The following is a 26,992-nucleotide window of genomic DNA, read 5'->3' as shown; positions in this document are numbered from 1 at the left end:
AGTTGAGAATATCCCGATTGAAAAATACTACTAATGAGATGTGTTAAAGGTTTAGTAATTATTCCACTATAAGTGCTTATATATATATATATATATATATATATATATATATATATATATATATACACTTATAGTGCTTTTGATAAAATATGCGTTTAGCTCATTAGTATCAAAACAATTTGAATTTTTTAATGTTTTTACAGATAGTTTGACGTGAGAAGAAGGGATTTTATTTTATGAATAAATGTCTATCTTTCAGACAACTATCTGTCAGATAGATCAATATTTATCTGGAGGTGAAAAGACCGGGCTTTTCATCAAGAAGTTTATTAGTTTAAAAATTTTTAATTCTTTTGAAAATTTTGTTGATCCTAAAATATTGGTTGCAAATTTGGTGATCGGTCAACAATATAATACAAAACTCAAGCTTTCTCAACATATGTATTGCCAAACTAGAACTGTACGTAGATCGATTTCATAAGACGACTTTACGCAAAAGTTCAGCGATTCTCCAAAAGTGACTTACTTATTTGTTATAAAAGTTGTACAAAAGACTAAAATATCATTTTATTGTCGTCCTAGCCTATAAAATAGGATGGAGCAAAAAAAAGGTTGGAGCAGAATAGAATACAATAGTTGTGAGGGTTACTAATCCCTAAATAAGGTTGCCAGTGTCGGAGTGATGGAGGTTAACAGGTACTAATGAATTTGCAAGAAATGTAAGATGTTTATTTTATTGTTTATATATAACCAATAAAAGTTTAATAAGTACCTACCTATTTGCAAAATAAAGTTTAATTCTTTAGATAAAATAAAACGTTTTATTTTATCTGAAATGAGCGCATTCCACGAAGTAAGGGTTTCAACAATCAAACATTTAATTCTTTAATTCCAGGAATCTACGACAGTAATTGACTAGATGATTACCTTCTAAACTTATTCCACAGAAAATGTGATAGTGGGTTTTTCCATTTTGTATATAGGAAGGTCCAAGTGGCGTATTCAAAATTCTTAACAGTTCACTAAAAGTAGGTACTTCAGTTGCAAGGTGCAGTTTATTGTGTATACTAGTGTTATGGAAAATTTGGAAGTGCCGTGTAAACGCCGAAAAATTGGTCCTCTAACAGTTAATGAAAAAACATTAATATTTAATTGTTTTAAATCATTTACAGACAAACGTTTATGTGAAAGTGTTGATGAGACCGTTGAGTTAGTTAGCAGTACACTTGGTGTTGGGAAATCTACGATTTACAGAGTTATTAAAGAAGAGAAATGTGGTAGTTTTCAAATGCACGTAATGCTCCAGGGAAACCAAAATTTCAAATAGAATATCATTTTAAAGAAGGACTTCGACGGAAAGTGCATGAATTCTTCTTTAGACAAGAATTTCCAACATTGGATAAAGTTCTTGTCTCAGTTCGAGATGATAAGGATTACCCAGAAATGAGTCGAAGTACGTTATGGAAACTTTTAAAAGAAATAGGCTTCCGCTGGAAAAAGGATCCCAGAAAGTCTATTTTATTAGAAAGAAGCGATATTGTCATATGGAGAAGACATTTTCTAAGAACCATAAAGGAAATGAGAAACCAAAAAAGAAAAATATTTTATCTTGATGAAACATGGATCAACGAGGGTCATACACCAAATAAATTTTGGCAGGATGAAACTGTTACAAGTCAAAGGCACGCTTTTGTAAATAACTTATCTACTGGTTTAAACCCACCATCAGGAAAGGGACGCAGGCTGATAATAGTACACATTGGCAGTTCAGACGGTTTTGTTGAAGGTGGTTTATTAACTTTTGAATTAACTCGTACCGGTGACTACCATGAAGACATGAACGCTGATGTCTTTCAAGAATGGTTCGAACAAATGATAGATCTTCTTCCTAAGAACTGTGTAATAGTAATGGATAATGCAAGTTATCACTCCAGACTTATAGAAGGACTGCCCACAACCAGGTGGTTAAAAAAAGACTTGCAGAATTGGCTGAGTTCAAAAAATATTACGTACCATCCCGGATCTATAAGAAAGGAACTTTATTCGTTGTGTGCCCTTCATAAAGAAAAATTTAAAAAATACGAAATTGATGAAATTGACAAAAATCGTGGAATGACAGTACTTAGATCCCCACCATATCATTGTGAATTAAACCCGATTGAACTGGTATGGGCACAGATAAAGAGTGAAGTTTCAAGAAAAAATACTACTTTTAAAATTCATGATGTTAAACAGTTGTTTTTGGAGGCCGTAAATTTACATTACCTGAAAACTGGGAAAAGGCAGTAAATCACACTATTAAAGAAGAGGAAAAAATGTGGAAGCTGGACAATATTACTGATAAAATGATCGAGCCAGTTATTATAAATCTTGGTTCTGAAAGTTCATCTTCTGAATCTGATTTGGATTTGTAACAAGTAGCTGTAAGTTTTATATTAATATTTTTATTCATCTATTTAACATACCTTAGACGGTTTTAAAAACTCTTTTTCTCTTTTGTAATTTTTAAAAATTAAAAAAAATGTGAATTTTTTAAAACCTTTTTAATGTAGGCCAGTCAGTTCTAATATAGTGTGTGATAAAAGAGGTCACTTTTGTTTACATACACATAACACTTTATAACACTGAAATAATTCATTTATTTTTTACAATTATTCAAAGTAATTTTTCAATTAATCTTGAGCACGCCCATGGAGTGGTCGGAGCTACCAGTTAAAATTATGCTAATTACTCTCTCGTTCATAAAAATAAACTATAGTATCCAAACAATTTGAATTTTTTAATGTTTTTACAAATAAGTAACCGCAAGATAATTTGACGTGAGAAGACGGGATTTTATTTTATAAATAAATGTCTATCTTTCAGACCACTATCTGTCAGATAGATCAATATTTATCTGGAGGTGAAAAGACTGGGCTTTTCATCAAGAAGTTTATTAGTTTAAAAATTTTTAATTCTTTTGAAAATTTTGTTGATCCTAAAATATTGGCTGCAAATTTGGTGATCGGTAAAAATATAATGCGGCCAAACTAGAACTGGACGTAGATCGGTTTCATAAGACGAGTTTACGCAAAAGTTCAGCGATTCTCCAAAAGTGACTTATTTGTTATAAAAGTTGTACAATAGACTAAAATATCATTTTGTTGTCGTCCTAGCCTAAAATAGGATGAAGACAAAAAAATTTAGTAGAGTGACTGTAGACGACAATTGATTGGATCCCCCGTCGCATGGTGTCAGCCAAAATCTCTAGTATGTTATATAAAACAATACACGGAAAGGTGATTATTGTAAGTAGGAGAAGTAAAATAACCAGAAAACAATCGGAATCGTTTGGAGACGTATACAGGATGGAAAATTAAAGACGGCCAAAGAGAATACTAGAAACTAAAAGAATAAAGAAACGAAAGAGAGGGCGATCAAAAAGTAGTTTGATAAATCAAATTATAAAAACAGCTTAGGGATGGACCACATAAATGAAAATGATATCGAGAAATAAAAAAGCATGGAATAAGACAAGAGATACCGACACAACAAAAAAACCGACAACATAGCGGATAAAAGGATTTAAGAAAAGAAGTAGCTAGTGGTATTAAACCTGTTAAGATTGTTCAACTTAAAATGAAATTAAAATTAAATAATAATTATTAAAAACATAAAGATATCTTTATTTTGTAAAAATTAGGGAATTGGTTTTATATCAATTACGGCTTTACCTCATACTAAAGGAACATACTTTTCAATACATTTTCTACATATAGGTACAATTTTGAACTAGTTAGGTGGCAATCACGTACTAGCAACACTTTTTAGAATTTATTATAAAAAAGAGAAGTTTTAGGGAACATGTGTAATCCTAATTGACAAAATTTAAAATAAAACAATGGTTTAAATCACAACACTAATATTATTAGGTTAATTGCAAGAGAGAAAATATGTCAGTTTAAAAAAAACTTCACCGGATATACAAATCTTATTCTAAAATGTACAGTATTATAAATATATATCAAATGGTTATTAAATCGAAGATACTTTGAGCGTATATTTTTAAAGTAGGTGTTGCTATTAACGATAATTAAAGTTAAATCATTAATCCGTTCAATATTCTATTAAAAAAGTGGGGGAAGGTGGTGGGATTGAACGCCCACGTCTTTAAAAAACATTTTTGGATCGCTCCTACTCCATTCTTCGACGGAACCATCATCACAGCTAATCAAGCACAAAGAACCCATGGTATAGAAAGTGAAAACTCACCTTTGTTGTTATAAAAAAAAGTAGAACGCTCAAACAGTGGCAGAGCGAAGAAAAGATATTGTTGGCACAATGAAAAGTCAATATATATCACTCCATCTATTTGTTCACTTAGTCAAACACAATGCCGTGCTAAGCTTCAGTACTTAGTGTAGATAAAACCCGAGTTTAAGCTCAAATCGGTTTACTAACTATATACACGCTCCTAATACGAAAGCTGTATTAAATAAGTAGAATTGATCCTCACTTTTCGTGGCTCGGAACATAAGCCACGCCCCGCCCCCGCTGGCGGCGCAAATGTCGGGGAAGCTCGGCCTGTTGTGCTGCTGGCACCTCGATGCACCGCTTCAGCGATGCTGCCGCCTTTCGACGAGCCTACCACCGACGCTCCATGTCGAGCGTCGGTCCTCGAAATGCCGAGCGTCGGATAACGATATGAAAAAACTTTTTACAAACCCTACTATTCAATAAACTCAAACGTTTCTCGTAGTTAATATAGTTTCCCAAATATTTACATATATATAATTCATTGTTTTCCATCTTTTGTAAGTCTGTTTTGTTTTCCATTTTGTCCTCTCTTACATTAAATCAGTGTAAATAGATAGATACATTTATTGACAATTTATACATAGTAAACACTACATGTCATGTCACAATATAAATAAGATACTTATATAGGGTGAGTCATGAGGAACTTTACATACTTCTACCATATGTAGAGTCCCTCAGGGAGCATATCATGTGGCCACTGAAAAATGTCAACTCCTCTTCTTTATTAATTAACAGGGTGATTTGTGTAATTGACCATTTATTACATTTTACTGTAGTGTTTATACGGCTCATTTGATTTTTTTAATTTTTGCATGATACAGTACACTACTATCAAGCATTCGACTGGTATTAGCTAAACTTAAAAATTCCAGGACTGGCTTTGGAAAAATTAATTTAGGGATTCGTATTAAATATTACACCCTGTATAAATTTTTTTTAAAATCCAATAAGTGATTTTTAAACTACATAAATAGCCAATGAAAACGACATATGCGACAATGTTGTCGCACTTTTATTAAATTTTTAGTGAACGATCAAATCTTACCAAAAATAGAACAACCATAATGAAGTATCAAATTATAAGGTATTAATTTAAACAAATGTTATAAATTTCAAACACTTTAATTAAAATGAGTTCCTACAACATAATCTAATACGTAGAAAATTAACATCTTTACTGTCACTTTGGATTATCTCTACGATAGAATCAATTGTTTTTCAATTTTAAATTTTTACTCATAGATCGTATTGGGGCATTATTTTCGATAAATAATAATTTAAATTGATTAAAAAGTCAAACCTCTTGTATGTGTTAGTTTTTGTTGATTGTAAATGATTAAAATTTTATCTCAAATAATAATACATTGCATCAACTGTACTAAATAAAAATAAATCTAAAAAAGTTTAAAATGAAGGTTGGCGTTGACCGTTTGACGTTTCTTGATATTTTATACTCATTGTCATTATTGTCATTATCAATTGTTATTTATGTGTACAAGAATACATATTTCTTCTGTCATATCTACGTTAAGTACATTGTGTTAGTTTTGGTAGAGCTTTTGTTACTTTCGTTTAAAATGCCACATCAGTTTTCCACCACAGAATATGCAGACATAATATTTGTTTATGGATTCTGTAATGGGAATGGTAGGGCTGCTAGTAGAGAATATCGCAGGAGATTTCCTAATCGTCGAACTCCCAGTCATCCAACATTTGGGTCAGTTTTTAATTATTTGCGAGAAAATGGCACTTTTCCTAGTAGAACAACAGAGCGACATGTAGATGAAGCGCAGGAAGATGATATTATGGACGCCGTTACTATGAACCCTACAATAAGCACTAGACAAGTAAGTCGAGAACTCAATGTTACTCAATCAAAAGTAAGTAGAGTCTTACAAAAAAATAATCTATACCCATCACATTCAAATGGTTCCGCGACTACATGCTGGAGATGAAATCGAAAGGTTGGAATTTTGTAGATGGATTAACAATAATCGACCAACGCTATACAGGACACTATTTACAGATGAAGCCCAATTTACCAGAGACGGGATAAATAATTCACGAAATTCACATGTGTGGGCAGAAGAAAATCCCCATGCTATTCGAGAACGTCGTTCTCAGTTAAGGTTTTCGGTTAACGTGTGGATTGGTGTCATAAATAACCAATTAGTAGGTCCTCACTTTTTTGATGGTCCTTTAACAGGGCAGGTCTATTTGAACTTTCTACAAAATATTTTACCAAATTTGCTTGCCAACGCGAACGTTGCTATCCGAGGGATGTATTTTCAGCATGATGGGGCACCCCCACACTTTTTACTGGCAGTGAGACAACATCTCAATAATGTTTATGGCAACAGGTGGATAGGACGTGCAGGTCCTATTTCGTGGCCTTCAAGATCCCATGATTTCAATCCCGTTGATTACCATATTTGGGGACGATTGAAGCAACTAGTTTACGCATTGAATATTAATAACCGACAACAATTAATTTATAGAATTATACATTGTTGTAATACTATTAGAAACGATCTCCAGAGTATCCGTAATTCAATACGTCAATTAACAATTCGGCAACAAAAATGTGTACAGGCTGCAGGGTTCCATTTCGAAAATCTATTTTGAATTATTTTTATTTTGTTACCATTATTGTATCTTTTCCAGTTCTAATTTATGGGTTTATCATAACTATGTACATATTTTTAGTTTTTTTTTAAATTGTTCTTCGTTATTCATATGTTCAAGGTAAGTTGGATTCAATTAATTTATTTTTGTCCCCGTAATGCGTGATTTAATTTATGACATATTTTTTTGAAACACCCTGTATAATAGAAAACTAAACCTAATGATTCGTTTTTATCGTATTCTTATGAATATTCAAGAACCCGGTCAATTTCGGAGCGCTATAAAATCCAGAAAAATTAATAAAATTAAACAAATTTGTACTAAAAATTATTTTTTGAAAAAGATAATATAATACTGCTCGTATGTCATTTTATGGTAAAATGGCCAGAAATGCAGCTATAACGCACAAAAGAAAATTTGTTCAGAAATTTTCAGGACATTTCAAAAGAAAAACGGGAAGAAAATAAATGTAAAACAAAAACACAATTGATAGGAATGTGGAAGGATTTATAAATAATATAAGTGCTTAGTTTTAAATATTTTACAATTTAAAATTATGGCGAAAGTGAATAAATAAGTTTTATTTAGCGCTAATAAATTGTCGCATTCGCCATTTTCTTAATTATCGTCAAATTACTAAAACGACAAACATAATGCCGAAGAAAAGACAAATATAAAAAGTTAGAAGATTGGAAGAAAGATTACAAAATAATAGAAAACGAATAGTAGAAATTGGGAAATACCAAAAAAATTTGGAAGAAAAATTTAACTATGAAATATTCAGGATCGGGATTAGGAAACCTTCAATAAATGCATAATCCCTGGAATGAAGAAGAAAATAGAGACAAAAGTATTTATGCGTAGACGACAAAAGATTGAAGTGGTACGGATATTTAAGACAAAACAGTTACTGCAGATGGATAAAAACACAGCATGAAGCAGCATAGGTAGAAGGAAGAAAGGTAACATCAAACACTTTGGTTTTATTTTGTGGTTGAAGCTCATTATGTGTTCAATTTTATATACATATAATAGAGTTAAACCATGTCGACAAATTTTTATTAGAAACCGAGATTATTTTTGACTGAGTTTAAATACAACTACTAATTAAAAACAATAAAACGAACCTGCTGCTGAGGATTAAGCGTTAATACAGCCTTCATTCGTTCGAGTATTAATAAATAACGTTAATAAACAATTTGAATTCGAATTTTTTTGCTTTCTTCATTCAAAAACGTGGATTACGTTTAGGCAAATGTACCTTCTCCACGTATTTAATCATGTAATAAAATTAAAATCAACTATAAAATTTACAGCGTTAATAATTTATGCAGTATCGATATAAAACGCGAAACGTTGATGCACCTCAGAGGATGTTATAGCTATAATCATGTGGCGTCAACGCTACTAGCCATTCAGTTTAATCGAGTATGTGAAATGTGGTACAAAATGTTTATTTGCTCAGTTTAGGCACATTATATACAAAGCAAACTATGCAATTTTATATAGAATATAACAGTTTATTTATTTTTTGTTTTATGTTATGTAAATGAATTAAAATATTTTTTATTTAGCCTTGTTTGTGTCATTGTTGCTTGTAAGTCATCATCATCATCACTGGCTCGACAACCCTTTTTGGGTCTTGGCCTGTTTCAGGATTCTTCTCCATTCTGATCTGTTTCGTGCTTTTTTTTCTCCAGTTTTTTATTTTCAAGGTTTTTATATCATTTTCTATTTGTTCTAAGTATCTCAGCTTCGGTCTTCCTCTTGTTCTTTTTCCTACTGGTATCTCTTTGAATATTTTGTTTGGTATTTCGCCTTCTTCCATTCTTTCTACATGTCATATCCAACGCAGCCGTCCTATTTTAATGAATGTTATAATATCCGGATCCTGGTATATTTTATAGAGTTCAGAGTTGTATCTTCTTCGCTATATTCCGTTTTCTTCTGTGTCCTAATATATATGTCGCAAGATTTTTCTTTCGAAGGTGGCTAACAAAGTTTCCTTTCTTTTAGTGAGTGTCCAGATTTCTGAGCCGTATGTGAGTACCGTTTTATTAGGGTTTTATATATTTGACATTTTGTTTTTCTTGCGACGTTATCTGATCTTAGTTGCCTAATTAAGCCATGGTAACATTTATTTGCAATAAATATACGCCCTTCACTTCCTCCGTAACGTTATTATCAGACGTGACTAGGGATCCCAAGTATATAAAGTTTTTTACTTCCTCTATGTTGTATTCTCCTATTGTTATATTTTGTGGCTGCCTTATTTCTGCGTTTTTACTTACCTGCATATATTTTGTTTTGGTCTGATTGATTTTAAGACCACTATTTTGTGCAGTTCGTTGTATTTGGTTGTATGCTTTTATCATTTCTCTTCTTGATCTTGCGATTATGTCAACATCATCTGCAAACGCTAGTATTTGCACGCTCTTATTAATGATTGTTGCTTGTAAGTAATTCTTAATTTTAGCTTACTAAAACTTCTCTCACGTGAAGCAACCGATACACAAATTGGTCATAAATAATTTTATTGCGACCATTACGTTTGCGAGGGATTCCATGAAATCCCATTCCTCAATAAATTTTAAAAAGTCAACAGCTAACCATTTAGAGGCTATATTATTGGCCTTTTGTAAATGTCTTCTGAGCATTTGGTATTTCTAGCAGGAGGTCTGCTTCTGATACCTCTTGATGGTAAAAGTTTCAACATGTTAAAACAGGTAATTTTAAGTGTTAACTATCCGCAGAAAGCAAACTGTATGTCTGCACAATCTCGAATAATGAAGCCACATCATGAATGGACTTTGATCTGGTGTAGAGTTCAACATTGAATGCCAAAACATTTCAACATATTCTTTTGAAGTTTGGTTTAAAGTGTGAGTCCATTGGGAATGGGAAAATGAACTTTGATTTCAATGGGAAGATATAGATGATAAAAAGTGAAAAATCAAACAAGCGGCTCTAATTATGCTAAATAAGACCAATTCCTTGGCAGATTGCAGTAGGATCTGGTTACCCATATTAAGAAGAAAGTTAATAAAAGGAAAATACAACTATCAGTAAGTCAGTAACATATCAGCATTTATGTTTTTAAACAACAAACATATAAAATTAGAGTTTGGTGTTTATTGAGAGCAAACAAAATGTAAGACCAAACACTTACCACGTCGGGATAGTATTATTCCTAAGGTTTTTTCCTCACGATTTACTATGGAATCAATAACAGTAGAATTTTACTGTCATCAGGCATGTGGTGGTCGGCAAGACGTTCGTTATGTCCAGCCCATTTCCATTTTAGTTTAGCTGCCTGTTAGACAACATCTTTTACTTTTGTTCTATTACGAATGTTTTCATTGGTTTTATGGTCTTTGAGTGAGATACCCATCATCTGTCGTTCCATAGCTCTCTGAGTTTTTCTGATCTTCTCCATATTTATTTTAGTGAATGTCCAGGTTTGAGCTCCATACGTAAGTACAGGTAGGATACAGGAATTAAACACTTTGGTTCGCTGTCTTTGAGGTATATTTTTATTTTTAAGTACGTATGAGAGTCTTCCTAATGCTGCTTATACCATTTTTACACGTCTGCTTATTTCGCTAGTCTGATTTTCTTTGTTTACCTTGACATTTTGACTCAGATATGTATATTCATCTACGTGTTCTATCTCTGTCCCTTCGATGTTTATCATAGGTTTGTCATCTTTGTTTGACATTAGTTTAGTTTTGCTGAAATTCATTTTCAGTCCTTTTTTAGGGATTCTATGCGTAGCTCCTCAATCATCGTATTCAGTGCATTCCACGTGTCGGCCATTAGTACTACATTATCTGTGTATCTAAGATGGTTCAAGTATCGTCCGTTAATAGGGATTCCCTTCTTTTCCCAGTCTATTGACAGTCTATTGATAGCTGCCCTAGATATCTTCTAGGGCAGCTGTAAATAATTTTGGAGATATTGTGTCTCCTTGACTCCTTGTTCACTAATTCTTCTTCTATTGCCCACAGTTCTACGCTATCAAAAGCGTTTTCATAATCTATAAAAGCCAGACATAATGGGAGATTGTATTCGTTAGTCTTTTCTATTAGGATTTTTAAAGTATGTATATAGATGGTCACAGGTGCTGTACCCTTTTCTAAATCCGGTTTGTTCTACTGGTTGATATCCGTCAAATTTAATTCTTAACCTGTTTATAATAATCTTTGTAAAGGTTTTGTAAAGTTGTGAAAGAAGTGAAATTGGTCGATAATTTTTCAGATCTGTGGTGTCTCCCTTTTTGTGTATTAGTATTGTTTTAGCAGTATTCCATTGTTCGGGTATGTTGCCTTGGAATAGACATTTATTAAATAGTATTTTTAGATACGTGATGGCTTCTTCTCCGCCTTCTTTCAGCATTTCTGCTAGGACTCCATCGCTTCCAGGAGCTTTATTCCTTTTTATTTCTTTTACTGCTCTTTCTATTTCTTCGTGGCTTATTTCGGGCATCACTTCTGAGTTAACATTTGTTATCTGCCTTTTCAGGTCCTTCTTTGGGTTCTTTGAGTCAATCTAAATGAGTCCAGTAAAATAAAATTATTATTTTACCAAGTAACAAAAAATGTTTTTAATGTATTAACGTTTTTGTATTGTGACAATGATGTCCGAAATAAAAATCGAAATGTCAAATTAACTTTTAAAATAAAATTGTGGCTTATTCCCAATAAAAATAGTAAATTACAGAATATTTTTATGGTTTTCTCTATTAACGATTTCTGTACCTTTCTACATACGATTTTAAAAGGCTGTACGGCTTTTATAGTCTTCTTTGGTTTCTTCTACTTCTTCATTCCAGGGTTTCGACATATTTTGGGGTGTATCTTTTACTTGACTTTTATGTTCCTATTTTGGATTATTGTATTTATGTAATTGTTTTTATACCTTTCGTCTTGTTTATTTATTTCATTTTAAAATGCCGAATACTTTCTAATATACTTCCTTAAAAAAAAAGTACATGAATAAAAGAAAACAATCTGAAAAATGATCTTTAAATTCATTGATAATTACTAAATTGGTCACTTGTAATCACCAAAATGATAGAAGATTCCAGGCCTCAGATTGATTATTTTCACATTTAGAAATTTGAATACTTTACTTTACTTTACTTAATCAGTAGAACCCAATTGTACCTTTCGGTGTTGGGCCGTTTACAATACAATTCATTAAATTACAATATTTGACAGTCTTCTGAGGTGTTCTAGCTCTTAACGAACTTTCTCCATTCCTTCCTATTGGATGCCATCTGTGTCGCTTCCTGACAAGTCTTACCCTTACTCTGCAGTATCTGCGAGATGTCACTGTTCCATTCTTTAATGGGTCTTCCTCTTCTGTTCTTTCCTATTAGTTTGGCGTTCCACACTCTTTTAACTTGTCTATTATTGTCCATCCGGGTTAGATGTCCGAACCATGCCAATTTTTTCTCTTTGATTGTCTCGAGTATCAGTTTGATTTTGAGTCTTTCTCTTATTTCTTCATTTCTGATTATATCAGTTCTGTTTACTCCTATCGTTCTTCTGAGGTATTTCATCTCTGCTGCCTGAATTCTGCTCTGATGTCTTTTGTTTAATATCCAATTTTCTGCTCCATATGTCACTGTAGGTCTATATATTGTTTTGTATATTGTCATCTTGGTCTTTGTTGATATTTCTTTGTTATTAAGGAATCCTCTATTTAGTGCTTGGAATAGTTTTCCTGTGTTTTCCATTCTGTTGTTAAGATTGTCCTCGATGTCTCCTTTGTTGTTGATTACTGTTCCTAAGTATTTGTATGAATTTGTCTGTATTATTTTTTGTTGGTCTATCATTACTTCTATTTGATCTTCCGTCCCTTGTTTCCTTGATATTTTCATTATCTGAGTCTTCTCTTTGTTTACGTTTAAGTTGTATTTGCTTGCTTCTAGGTTCCATTTCTCTAAGTTGTATTTCAGTTTTTCTGCAGTTTCCGCAATTAATACTATGTCGTCTGCAAATATACACATCTCAGCATTTATCATTTGCATTTTGTTCCAACCGATGCAGTATTTCTTGAATGTTTTCTTACATTCTTTCACTATCTCATCTATTACATTTATGAATAGTACTGGGCTAAGACTTCCCCCTTGTCTAACTCCTTGGGTTGTTTCAAATGGTTCTGAATGTATATTTAACATTCTTACTGTATTTGTTGTTTTCATGTATATACTCTTTGTTGCTTCTATCAGTTCTTCACTTACTTGTTTATTCTTTAGGCTTTCCCATATATCTTTTCTTTTGACTGAGTCGAATGCTTTTTCCATGTCTATAAAGCTCAGATGTATTTCTTTATTTTTCTTTAAGGCTTTTTCTATTACTTGTTGCATGGTGAATATATGGTCTTGTGTGTTGTGTCCTTTCCTGAATCCACTTTGTACATCCTCTAATTTATGTTCTATTTCTTTTCTAATTTTCCTTTCTATTATGGTTTCGTATACTTTTGCTGCTGATTGCAGGCCTCAGATTGATTATTTTCACATTTAGAAATTTGAATAAAGGTTCATAGTTTAGAATTGTACCAATATAATTGTAGAAATAATTCATTATAGACAGAAATGTGAGTATTTCATTAGGTTAACACATATAGAATGCTATTTCTATGACATATCAACTTGGCACAAAAACAAGAACTCTAAAATCGCGAAATAAGAGACAATTAAGAGATATTTCTATACTTTAAAAATTGACAACACTGCCAAAATACCGAAATAAAGGAAAAATTATAATATAGCAACCCAAAATTTGCTGAAAATATAAAAACTTCTAAAAGCTAATTTGCCAAAACTTTTCTCTAACTAAAACACATAGAAGAAGCTTTCTCATCCCAAATTTCTATCTTCGCCTCGTTTCTGAATACTCCCAACGAGCTATCATAAAACAAGAATTCTTTTATGCCACTATTTACTAAGTTATAAGATATATAGGACTACGAAGCACTATTACATAATACTTAAATGGAATCCTCCAATTTTCAATAAACCTCCAGCAATGTTCGATCACAAAAAGTTGATCATCGTCTAATAGACCGTAAGGCGAATATATATCGGGCGTGGCGTTTCCCACCGACGGTCGTTTGTAGCGAAATGAATGTTTACTAATGGAGAATATAGATCGATCTTTAGATCAACAGTTTTTTACTATTTTCGTTGGGAATAAGCCACAATTTAAATTTAAAATAAGTTTGTTTTTAACGTTTTGATTTCCACTTTACAAAGATTAATACGAGTAAATTAAACAAATTTTATTTCTTGTTTTTTGGTGAAAAATTCTTCTATTCTTCTTCTAATGGCGCTACAACCCTTTGTGAGTATTGGCCTGCTTAAAAATGTTCTTCCCTTCTGCCTTGTCGGATGCTTTAATTCGCCACTGCCTGATCTTCATGGTTTTAAGATCCCTCTCTACATCGTATATCCATCTTTTACGGGACGTTCCTCTTGTTCTGTTTCCTTGGGGTTTCCATCTCTGGACTACTTTTACATCTCGATTATCTGGCATTCTTTCTAGGTGACCAAGCCAGTTTAGTCTTTGTGACTTTATAAATCTAACAATATCTGCGCTCTGCATTAGTTCATCCAGCTCGTGGTTCATTTTAATTCTCCTCGAACCATCGCTACATTGGGTTGGTCCAAATATCTTCCTTAGTATTTTGCGCTCAAATATTCTCAGTTGATTTTCATCAGTGGTTGAGAGGGTCCACGTTTTACATCCATATGTGACCACTGATGTAATTACTGCTTTGTATATTCTAAGCTTAGACTCCCGATTCAGTAACTTACTTTTCATTAAGTCTTTGTATGCTTCTTTCTTGTAAGAAAAATTCTTCTAATAATTTAATTTTATCTGACTCATTCATATTAAAGTAGACGAATTTAAAATGATAGTGCCACTGTCGTTGAGTTGTGTTCCCGGGACAACAACAAATGAACAGCACGGATTTTATGGAATTCCTTGTGCAAACTGCTCCCGATCTTATATAGGCCAAACAAATCGTAGAATGCAAAATAGGATTTATGAACATTCCATTTCTGTTCGCAATTCCGATTCAATTTCAGCCACACCATCGTCATACAGGTCAGATAGTTGATTTTAAAAACTCCAGAACTATAGCCCTCATCCTCATCTTTCTATAAACTAAGAATTATAACCGAGAACCATAGAAATTGAAAATAATTATCTCAATAAAAGACGAAAATGGTTGCGTTTCGATTTAATTTGAGTTTCTTACCACTCCCTGACACGTGTTTCTGGGTCTTCCCGTCATCAGAGAGAGTTTGTAAAAAAAACTCTCTCTTAGAGTTCATCAGAGAGAGTTTTCTTACAAACTCTCTCTGATGACGGGAAGACCCAGAAACACGTGTCAGGGAGTGGTAAGAAACTCAAATTAAATCGAAACGCAACCATTTTCGTATATTTATCGTCCTTACTCGACGCAATGAGTACAAGAAAGATGGTAATTTATATGGGTAAATTGTTGATGCATAGTGGAATATAAATATTCCCAGCATCGCTCTTAATGGCTTGATTAAGCGTGAGTATACAATTTACTTTAATTGCTATCGACACATTTAACTTCATCTTTCTCAATAAAAGAGATGACGGCATACGGTTACCTTCAACATGGAGACCCCTCATAAGGAAACTATCGTCTGCTCCATCCGCCAATCAAAATCCTACCGCCAGAAATGTTCATAGTGCCAATCCTAGCACTAATCCCCACACTAACTCCCACGCCAATCTCCATTCAAGCCACGTCACCATCGACGGTATGAATGAACCGTTCTTTGTTCCCAGTAGCAGTAATGCATTGGTTAGTGATCAGTGCAGTAGTGTCTCTGGGCTTGGAAGATTGAGACCTAGGAAGACCTGAAGAAGACATAAAAGAGGATGTCGAAAGCTCGGCGCAATGATAATCGACGCAGTTCAACCCGGTAGACTGTTGAATTTAATATTAATTCTTATAATTTCCGATGATCTGTGATTGTTGTAGCTAAGTCTTATGGAACGAAAAACAAGAGTGTTGATAATTGAATTGAGTTGTACGGGGTGATGATGTGACTGGGCATTGAGATAACGGTTTGTATGGGTGGGTGTCCGGTACACGGAATAGGAAAAACTGTGGGGTACACGTAAACTCATCACCAATTACCATAAATACCCTCGTACATAGTACAAATGTACTTTAATTTCAGGAATTGTACTATTTCGAATATTAATGTTTACAATAATAAAACTACCACTAAGGAAAATTAAACTTTTAATAAAGTTAATGAAAGCTGAAAAATTGTTGTTTATCGTTAAGTAAATAAAAATTTAAACTATCTGAAAAGTACGGTCGACGGAAAAGTTTTGTAACGAACTCGTGAATTAAAATGGCGATTAACAATCTTGAACATTAACGCGCTCGCTGCGCTAACGCGTTAAAATATCTCAATTGTTAATCGCCCATATTAATACACTTGTTGGTTAAATAACTATTAATATACGCTAATATACATTAGTGGAAATCCAACAGTTGTTCAATTATTTTAATAATCGGTGTCGATGATGGTATCATTATAAATATTTTTGTTGATAGTCCATTTTCTGTTTTTTTTTCCAAGTAACATTTTTTTGTTTCCAAGTGAGACACTCTGCTTTTCTTACCATCAAACATATGCTCCAATAATTATAAAATTCGTATCGGAAGAGTATTTATCTCATTACATAAACGAATCGTATAACCTATGAAGCAAACTCATCAAGATAGTCATTACAGGAAAACAACTCAATAAGATCAGTAAGAAACAAATTTATTTAAATACATTGCAATGATATTGCTTTCATTTAGCGATATCGTAAGATAAAACATTAAAAAAACTTGGACTGACAACTAAACAAAGTACTAGTTTTTGAACTCAGTCTAAGACTCAGATTCGGATTGGAAATAATTCTAAAATAGTCTGACTAATACTAAGACTAGTACTTGAGCTAGGACCTAGACATAACCTTGGATACTTACTGGATAAATTTTTTGTGAAAGTTCTATAAAATAAGTGTTTTACGTAACAAATTTTTGCCTATCAATATCTTTACTCACAAACACAACGCTTTTATGTAGAACACATTCCTTAACCGTTTAGTATGCTCTAGCATGAATCTATATCAAGCAAACTGTTAAAGCTAGGTTTATTTAAAAATTATAATATAAATTGAAAATCTACCGACGGTGAAATAGTCCTCTACCCATCTGTACCATTTTGGATGCTGAAAACGATCCGCTGCAACATCATCTTTAAGCCCCGCCTGCTTTTGTCTCAACCTCCCACAAGATCTGGCGCTTGCGTGGCCACGTGACCCTTTACCGTCCAATGCGAAGTCAGGGCTGTAAATCAATTTGTGAAAAGACCAACACTGGAAAGACGTTATGTTAGATCCACCGAAATTGAGGCGAACCAGAAAAAATAAAACAATACACGAGATGATATGTCGGAATCTGCAAGGTTGGGAAATCTTTTTGAAGAAATATTATGAGCACTATTTGACTGGGTGACTTGATTTTTCGTTTTATTAAATTGACACGCTCAAATGCTAGTACTATTTAATGAAAACAAGGGTTTGATTTTTGCCGCGTTGACTACTTACCGATTTTTTTTCCTATAACTTTTTCTCAATTCTACATTTTAGGTATCTCTTTATCTGGGTCTAATTGTTCGGTAATATAACAAACTAGATAATTAAAATTGTACATTTTTTGTATCTATTGGTTAACCATCTACGAGCCCCTTCCCATATCAGTTGGCCCAACGTTAAATTGATAAGAAAATTAAATTTTAGAGAACAAAAATAAAAGCGCAGCCTAAATTCTAGAATTTCCTAATTATAGATAATATTTTATAACGTAATGAAAACTATTGATTAAACAGAATAATAAAAAATTTAAAACAACGCATAGAATATGCAATATTAACAAAAAAAAATGTGAAAATTTATCACTGATTACATCCCCTTTATTTTTAATGACATCCACAATTCTTCGAGGTTTTTACCAAGTTCTGACAAAATTCTAATGTAAACGAATCCTACATTTCTTGCAATTTTTTCTTCAATTTGTTGACGGACCTGGCAGGATGTTTTCTCAAAGCTTTTTTCATTTCGCGCCACAAAGTCTCGATCAGGGACAAGTCGGGACTATTAGAAACCCATTCCAGAAGTGATATGCCATGGTTTTCAATCCATTTTTAACTCCTTCTAGAGGTATGACAACCTGCGCCAGCCTGTTGGAAGACAAAATCTTCCTCTGATGTTAAACAGTGTTGCATATAATCGGTAAAAGAGATTCTTCTAAAATATCCAAATATTTGTTCGTGTTTACAATCCCATCGATAAAATGTAACTTTCCCGCACCTTTAGACGACATACTGCCCCAGATCATTACAGATGCAGGAAATTTGACTTTTCTCTTCAGACAGTGGGGATGGAGAGCTTCATTTTTCCTGCGAATGACGTGATTCCTACTGTCTCCAACACACACTTCAAATCTGGAGTTATCACTCCATTGTATTGAATCCCATTGCGATTGAGTCCAATCTTTATGACCTTTTGACCATCTTACTCTATTTTTATTTTGTTGTAATGTTAAAAGTGGCTTTTCCTTAGACTAAAATAAAATGAAATTAATTAAAAACAATTCGTACTACTTTTTTCAATTATAAAACTTAATTTGTAAGTACCAAACCCTAATTTGTGGGCCTCTCGGCGACATTTTGATCTAGAAACGTGTCTTCCAATAACGTCACTCCATAAACGCGTAACTCCATATAATTTGCTCGTCGATTTTTCACTATAATGCTTCTGCCTTATAGTGTCCTTTGATCTGCCTCGGTTATTTTATTTTTTCGTACATTTCTAGGTTTTGTGACGACCAAACCTATAGTTTTGTAACTTCTGACTATATTTCTCACACTATAGCGTGACAAAATTTAAATTATAAGTATTATAACTTTAATAATTTAAATAATATAAAACATCACTTCATTCAAATTCATCATTTAACAAACAATCACATATACCTTATTCCTATTTCATTTGTTAACATCTCCCCTCTGAAGAAACTTCCTCGTTATAGTTTATTTTTATGAACGAGAGAGTAATTAGCATAATTTTAACTGGTAGCTCCGACCACTCCATGGGCGTGCTCAAGATTAATTGAAAAATTACTTTGAATAATTGTAAAAAATAAATGAATTATTTCAGTGTTATAAAGTGTTATGTGTATGTAAACAAAAGTGACCTCTTTTATCACACACTATATTAGAACTGACTGGCCTACATTAAAAAGGGTTTTAAAAAATTTACATTTTTTTTAATTTTTAAAAATTACAAAAGAGAAAAAGAGTTTTTAAAACCGTCTAAGGTATGTTAAATAGATGAATAAAAATATTAATATAAAACTTACAGCTACTTGTTACAAATCCAAATCAGATTCAGAAGATGAACTTTCAGAACCAAGATTTATAATAACTGGCTCGATCATTTTATCAGTAATATTGTCCAGCTTCCACATTTTTTCCTCTTCTTTAATAGTGTGATTTACTGCCTTTTCCCAGTTTTCAGGTTTTACATTATTTACGGCCTCCAAAAACAACTGTTTAACATCATGAATTTTAAAAGTGGTATTTTTTCTTGAAACTTCACTCTTTATCTGTGCCCATACCAGTTCAATCGGGTTTAATTCACAATGATATGGTGGGGATCTAAGTACTGTCATTCCACGATTTTTGGCAATTTCATCAATTTCGTATTTTTTAAATTTTTCTTTATGAAGGGCACACAACGAATAAAGTTCCTTTCTTATAGATCCGGGATGGTACGTAATATTTTTTGAACTCAGCCAATTCTGCAAGTCTTTTTTTAACCACTTGGTTGTGGGCAGTCCTTCTATAAGTCTGGAGTGATAACTTGCATTATCCATTACTATTACACAGTTCTTAGGAAGAAGATCTATCATTTGTTCGAACCATTATTTTTAAAGACATCAGCGTTTATGTCTTCATGGTAGTCACCGGTACGAGTTGATTCAAAAGTTAATAAACCACCTTCAACAAAACCGTCTGAACTGCCAATGTGTACTATTATCAACCTGCGTCCCTCTCCTGATGGTGGGTTTAAACCAGTAGATAAGTTATTTACAAAAGCGTGCCTTTGACTTGTAACAGTTTCATCCTGCCAAAATTTATTTGGTGTATGACCCTCGTTGATCCATGTTTCATCAAGATAAAATATTTTTCTTTTTTGGTTTCTCATTTCCTTTATGGTTCTTAGAAAATGTCTTCTCCATATGACAATATCGCTTCTTTCTAATAAAATAGACTTTCTGGGATTCTTTTTCCAGCGGAAGCCTATTTCTTTTAAAAGTTTCCATAACGTACTTCGACTCATTTCTGGGTAATCCTTATCATCTCGAACTGAGACAAGAACTTTATCCAATGTTGGAAATTCTTGTCTAAAGAAGAATTCATGCACTTTCCGTCGAAGTCCTTCTTTAAAATGATATTCTATTTGAAATTTTGATTTCCCTGGAGCATTACGTGGCATTTGAAAACTACCACATTTCTCTTCTTTAATAACTCTGTAAATCGTAGATTTCCCAACACCAAGTGTACTGCTAACTAACTCAACGGTTTCATCAACACTTTCACATAAACGTTTGTCTGTAAATGATTTAAAACAATTAAATATTAATGTTTTTTCATTAACTGTTAGAGGACCAATTTATCGGCGTTTACACGGCACTTCCAAATTTTCCATAACACTAGTATACACAATAAACTGCACCTTGCAACTGAAGTACCTACTTTTAGTGAACTGTTAAGAATTTTGAATACGCCACTTGGACCTTCCTATATACAAAATGGAAAAACCCACTATCACATTTTCTGTGGAATAAGTTTAGAAGGTAATTATCTAGTCAATTACTGTCGTAGATTCCTGGAATTAAAGAATTAAATGTTTGCTTGTTGAAACCCTTACTTCGTGGAATGCACTCATTTCAGATAAAATAAAACGTTTTATTTTATCTAAAGAATTAAACTTTATTTTGCAAATAGGCAAAGAATTAAACTTTATTTTGCAAATAGATAAAATAAAACGTTTTATTTTATCTAAAGAATTAAACTTTATTTTGCAAATAGGTAGGTACTTATTAAACTTTTATTGGTTATATATAACCAATAAAATAAACATCTTACATTTCTTGCAAATTCATTAGTACCTGTTAACCTCCATCACTCCGACACTGGCAACCTTATTTAGGGATTAGTAATTCTCACAACTATTGTATTCTATTCTGCTCCAACCTTTATACCTGGTGGTCATACTTAATTTAAAATTGTTTTCCTATATACTTCTGTAAACTTGTTGACAAATATCTGTTTTTCATTGAGTCACCCGTATCAACAGTTTAGGGATTTGCATACATAATTTATTGTTTTATTACTCTCTCATACATAAAAATACACTATAATTGTCAGCAATTACAGGATAATTTGAACTATGTATCACGAATCAATATTTAAAAATTCTTGTACCAGAATGTAAGTAGTGTTTTGTTTGTTTCTAATTTATTACAATTCAATAGATTATCTCTTACCAATTTGTGGATTTTCATTTTGTCTGCTAAATCAATTTTATGCATATTAATAAACACAGACAGGTAATATTGGCATAATTACTACAACCTTTTTTTATCTTTATAAGATAGCACCCTAATATGAGCTTTTTATAATTTCAGCATTTAATTTACTTTGTACCGTTTGACCTGAAGATGCTTTGCAAAGTGTAGAAAGTGAAACCGGTCGTTTGGTAGTAAAATTAAATTGATTGTGATTAAGTCTAATTTTATTTCTTTTACCTAATTAATTTTGAGTTCCGTCTCTCGTGTTACCGTGTTAATGGACTTATAAAGACATTGCAATCAATTTAAGTAACCGCTCAATATAACTGTGTCATCTGCATATCTGATGGTATTATGTGAAGATTCTAACTGAATATAAATTAGACAGCAGTAGAGACATCACACAATCTTGCCTAACTCCCTTTAGAATTTTACACTCCTCTGTCGACTTCCAATTAATGCGAATGGTCGCTGTATGATATCAATATATTTCCTCAATGATCCTGACATCGCGTCTATCAACTCCTTTATCTCTTAATGCTTTAATTAAATTATCATGATGTACTATATCGAATGCCTTTTCATAATCAATAAAAACAGCGAAGCTGTCTTTACGTTGATCCCGACATTTCTGTGGCAAAAAAATCAGTGCAAAAAGTGGTTCTTTAGTTTCCAATCCAACTCTCTAAATCCAAACTGCGTTTCATCTTGATTTTCTTCATACTTCTTTCTTATTCTACTGTAAATGATAGGAAAAGTAGCCAAAATTGTATCGGCGCCAATATTATACCACCGATGTATTTATCCTTTATGAGGAAGCCAGAGCAATCTTATGTCGTGTAGTGGAACTTAGTGTAATGTTTAGTTACTACCTAGAGTTGAGTGTTGAATTTTTACAATGTTCACATTTTTCGATTTTGTTTTATCGATACTTACTGGATAAATTTTTTGATGGTATAGTTTTCTAGTTCGATACGTAAGGTTACAGCATCTGTAAAGGTATGTGTAAACCATTTTGATTCATAAATATAAGAAAAACATGTAGTTGTATAAAACTGAGTTGTTTCCTTTTGTCGGACCATTTTTAGGTTAGGAATGGCAGTTTATTTAGTTTCTCATATTGTACCACGCTGAGTTGCCTATATTCTACCGGTACAATTTTAGATACAATTCGGTATTTAAGACCTACTTACTTTCAAAAATAAATAAATAAATAAATAAGACACACCGTTCTTGTGTGTTTTAGATACACCAAAGGAAAATATGGGACTTGGGAACGACATGAGCCGGGCTCTTCAAACATTTCGTAATGGAGACATGGGATTAAATAAATGCTGCAGGCAGTATGGACTCCCTAAGCCTACCATGATCCGTCACCTTAATTAAGGGGACCAATGTCAAGGCAAATGAAGAATTTGACCGAGGCGTGTTACCAACAGCAGTGGAGAAGGAGCTATTGATCACATTTTAAAACTGGAGACATTGATGTTTGGCTTCACGATCAATGATGTTCGACGGTTTGCATTTCAAATCGTCGAGAGAAATCAATTACCACATAATTTTAATAAAAAACTCCAAATGGCAGAAAAGAAGTGGTTTTATGCTTTCAAAGCTCGTCATAAGGACATTATCTCACTGAGAAAACCTCAAGCAACGTCCATGATGCGCGCAAAAGGATTAAATAAAAGCAATGTTAACGTCTTTTTCGACTCTCTAGAAAAAATTGTTGATGATAATACTATTGATGCAATTCGTATATTTAACGTTGACGAAAAAGGGTGTCAGCACTGTGCAGAACAATTGCCAAAAGGTTCTCGCACACAAAAGTTAAAAGGCAAGTTGGGTCAGGGTCCAGTGAAGAGCGTGGAATTAACACGACAGTTGTTTACTACTTCACTAATTTTCACAACTACAAAAGATATTGAAGATATATAGGTGCTATATACAACAATGCATTTCCACTTCTAAATATTGATAATAAAAATTGACAATTACTCAAATAGATACGTCAATTGTCTGAAATTGCTATAACTCCCTGATGTAACATGTATTTGCTATGTAGATTACGGCCCATTCTCATAATATAACGCAAAACACTAATCCCCTAAATGTATTCATTTAGTTTGTTCTATTTAGTCTGCTACTTCAAATGTAGTGAACAGTGGCGTGACCAAAAATGTCTTTATAGTATCAGAATTGTGTAATTGAGTGCAATAGTCGTATTTTTTTAATTGTAGATACAAATGGGGAAGGTGATTTAACTATTTTAATTTTGCTAATAATTAAATTGTTCTAACAAAAGATGCTGAAGAACACGTTATATACGTGGTTCTAAAACTTGAGAAAGAATATAAAAGTGGGATATACAGCAATAAGTTGTAGAGAAAATCATGTAAACATGAAAAAATAGATTCATTATATATGATCAATGATACAAATGCCAATTGCTACATGAAACAAAATTTGCCAAACTTATAAAACTTAGTTAGAGCAGTTATCGAGCACAGTTTTTTTTAAATATTGCCTAAGTATTTTCAATGTCAGAGCATCTTCAGGAGCATTTCTACAAAATTGTAGGCTATCCAACACGTCGATCAGCAGAGTATTATGTAGTAGTATGTTTGTAATGAAGTAAGGTAGTTATTATTTTAGGTACTCCCAATGTCCATGGTGCAGCAGGTTCAAAACTAACTGGAAAGCAAGGAGGTAAGGTGGTGTTAAGAGATGAGAGATCCATTTTGATTAGGTGGTAGAAAGGTTTGTGTAGACGTGGTTTATTGGAGAAAAATGTTGATAATCGATTAAGGTGATCATATTTGAAGGTGTTGTTGTTAGCTTTAAGTACATTCTTCTGTAATAGTGTGATGGTTTAGCTGCTTCGCAATGCAGGTTTTTTATTGGTGTGGTGCTGAAATCTCCTAAGACAATGAGGAGTGCAGTATTGTGAATTGTACTTAAAATGTTAAGGGAAGACACTTTAGATATCTTAGTCTTTTTTAAACAATGATTTAAGGATATTAAGTCTCTTGCTTGGCATTCAATTGCTAATTTTTTAATACGTTCTTTCCAACTTCTTTCTCATTTGAATTCTGATTGGCAGCAGAAACTTCAAGTAAGCCATTTTCTAATGCTAAAATATTGTGCATTGTTGACCGATTTCTATGGAAACCACTTTGATTTGGAGTGATTAATTTTGGATTCTCAAGAGTCCATAAAAGCCTTTTATTTACAATTTTATCAATTTCAATTTACAAATAAAATTCGTATAATAATAGATTCTGACGATTTTGATGGAAATTTATGTTGCGTCCATATTAAATTAAATAGATTTAGTAAGTACTGGTAATAACTAACAGGTTAATGTCGAAGCTCGATAGCTATCAACCGGTAGAGCAGGGAGGATTCCGCAAAGGTTACAGTACAGCGGATCATCTTCTTACAGACAGAACGCTAATAGAGAAAGCCAATGAATATCACTTGAACTTATACATTTTCTTCGTAGATTATGAAAAGGCATTCGACTCCATGGAACTTTGGGCAATAGAGAGAGCTATGAACAACTGCAGGATAGACTCCCGATACAGAATGCTCATACATAATATTTACAAGAAAGCTACAATGAAAGTACAAATAGATGCGAAAACCAAAGCTATACCAATCATCAGAGGAGTTCGCCAGGGAGATGTTATCTCACCAAAGCTATTCACACTTGGACTGGCAGACGTGTTCAAAGACATTAACTGGGCAGATAAAGGAATAAATGTTTTTTGTCATTTGAGATACGCTGATGACATTGTAATATTCGCTACAAGTTTGGAAGAACTACATACCATGATGACGCAACTATTTTAAGCTTAGTTAACGAAGTTAACGAAGAAAATCAAACCAAAATAAGGCTAGTGTGGGCAGGATTTGGAAAACTGAGTTGGATCTTGAAAAGCACTAAAATAGAACAATATTTGAAAACCAGAATTTACGATCAGTGTATCCTCCCTATACTCACGTATGGTTCACAGACGTGGACACTCACCAAGTCTAATACAGATAAAATAGTAAAGGCACAAAGAGCGATGGAAAGATCAATGCTTGTGGTGAAACTTATAGACAAAAAAAACCAACAAATGGATTAGAAGCAAAACTAAAGTAAAAGACGCAGGAGAACATGCTGCGAAATAAAAATGGAGCTTCGCAGGACACAATGCCCGACTGAAGGATAAGAGATGGAACCACGAAATACAACAGTGGAGGCCATGGTTAGGAAAGAGAAGCATGAGATGGACTGATGACATTAAGAAGATCGGAACACACAACTGGCAGCAAGTGGCGCAAAATAGAAAAAAACACTAATTGATTTAGAGGAGGCCTATGTCCTGTGACGGGTAGCTCTTTCGAGGCGACAGATTCAGTAAAACACAGGTTGAAATAAAAATAAATCTATTAATTCTAACGTATGTACAAAAATAAAAAATATTCTATATCCCCGCCTGGATCCCGCGAGAGTGAATTTCCCGGCGGACGTCTGTAAAAGAAAAATTATTATTACTAACAGAAAATGAAAGACGCGAATTCGATCGCACGCAGACATACTCGCTTCCACCTCAGTCCAGCGGAAGCGTCAAACGCTCTCGCAATCAAAATATTCGATTGTGCAGATCCACGTTATACTCCGAGTCAGAGTTGACGGTAACGTTCAATCCACTATATCCACGGGTTCTGCTTGATTAAGGACAGAGCATAATCCTCACTGCGGTAGTCTTTCTGTCCGGGTTGGCTCGCAGATTCAATGCACTAGCGATCCAGGGAGACTAGAGCGTTAGCCACAAGACTCCTTTAACTCCGCCAGCCGTTCGCTTTAAATAGCCGCTCCGGACCCAATCTCGTCGTCTTGTCGTGGAAATGGATGCGTGATTATCGACACTCCCATGGTTCGAACTGTTGAACGCTGTTGCTGAAGGACGTTCAGCACATCGTTACAGTCCAAAGTTGAATTACTTAAGGCTGAAGAGAGAGAGAGAGAGAGAGAGAGAGAGAGAGAGAGAGAGAGAGAGAGAGAGAAGTATTGGTAAGCGTTTGAAGGTAAATTTTTTACCGGAATGTCATCAGGTCCCGCTGCCGAATTTTTAAACGAGTTAAGGGCTTCGTTGTATTCTTCCATCAAAAAATGGAGTTTATAGGACTTTTATCTATTTCGTCGAAGTTAATTAGATTATGTTTTTCATGTTGACCTTTTTACTCGTTCCACCATGAAACTTGCGTGGTATGTTATCTAGAGATTCTACGGCATTAATTATTGTTGTCGAGTACTTGTTTATATCCGACTCTTTCTGTTTGACATAACGCTTGCAATTGGCTTTATATATTTGTCCATTTC

General features: G+C 33.3%; 1 protein-coding gene across 1 annotated transcript in view; it reads right to left on the bottom strand.

The window, feature by feature from the left end:
* Positions 1 to 4,437, bottom strand: part of LOC140449382 (uncharacterized) — an 89,096-nt gene extending 84,659 nt beyond the window's left edge. Inside the window, exon 1 of the mRNA XM_072542534.1 lies at positions 4,252 to 4,437. The gene's annotated coding sequence lies outside the window, so the exon portion shown is untranslated. The remainder of the gene's footprint in view (positions 1 to 4,251) is intronic.
* Between the last annotated feature and the right edge of the window lie 22,555 nt (positions 4,438 to 26,992).

The sequence above is a fragment of the Diabrotica undecimpunctata genome, chromosome 9 (genome assembly GCF_040954645.1).
Source record: "Diabrotica undecimpunctata isolate CICGRU chromosome 9, icDiaUnde3, whole genome shotgun sequence".
NCBI classification, from domain to species: Eukaryota; Metazoa; Arthropoda; class Insecta; order Coleoptera; family Chrysomelidae; genus Diabrotica; species Diabrotica undecimpunctata.
This window is presented reverse-complemented; position numbering and strand designations above follow the sequence as displayed.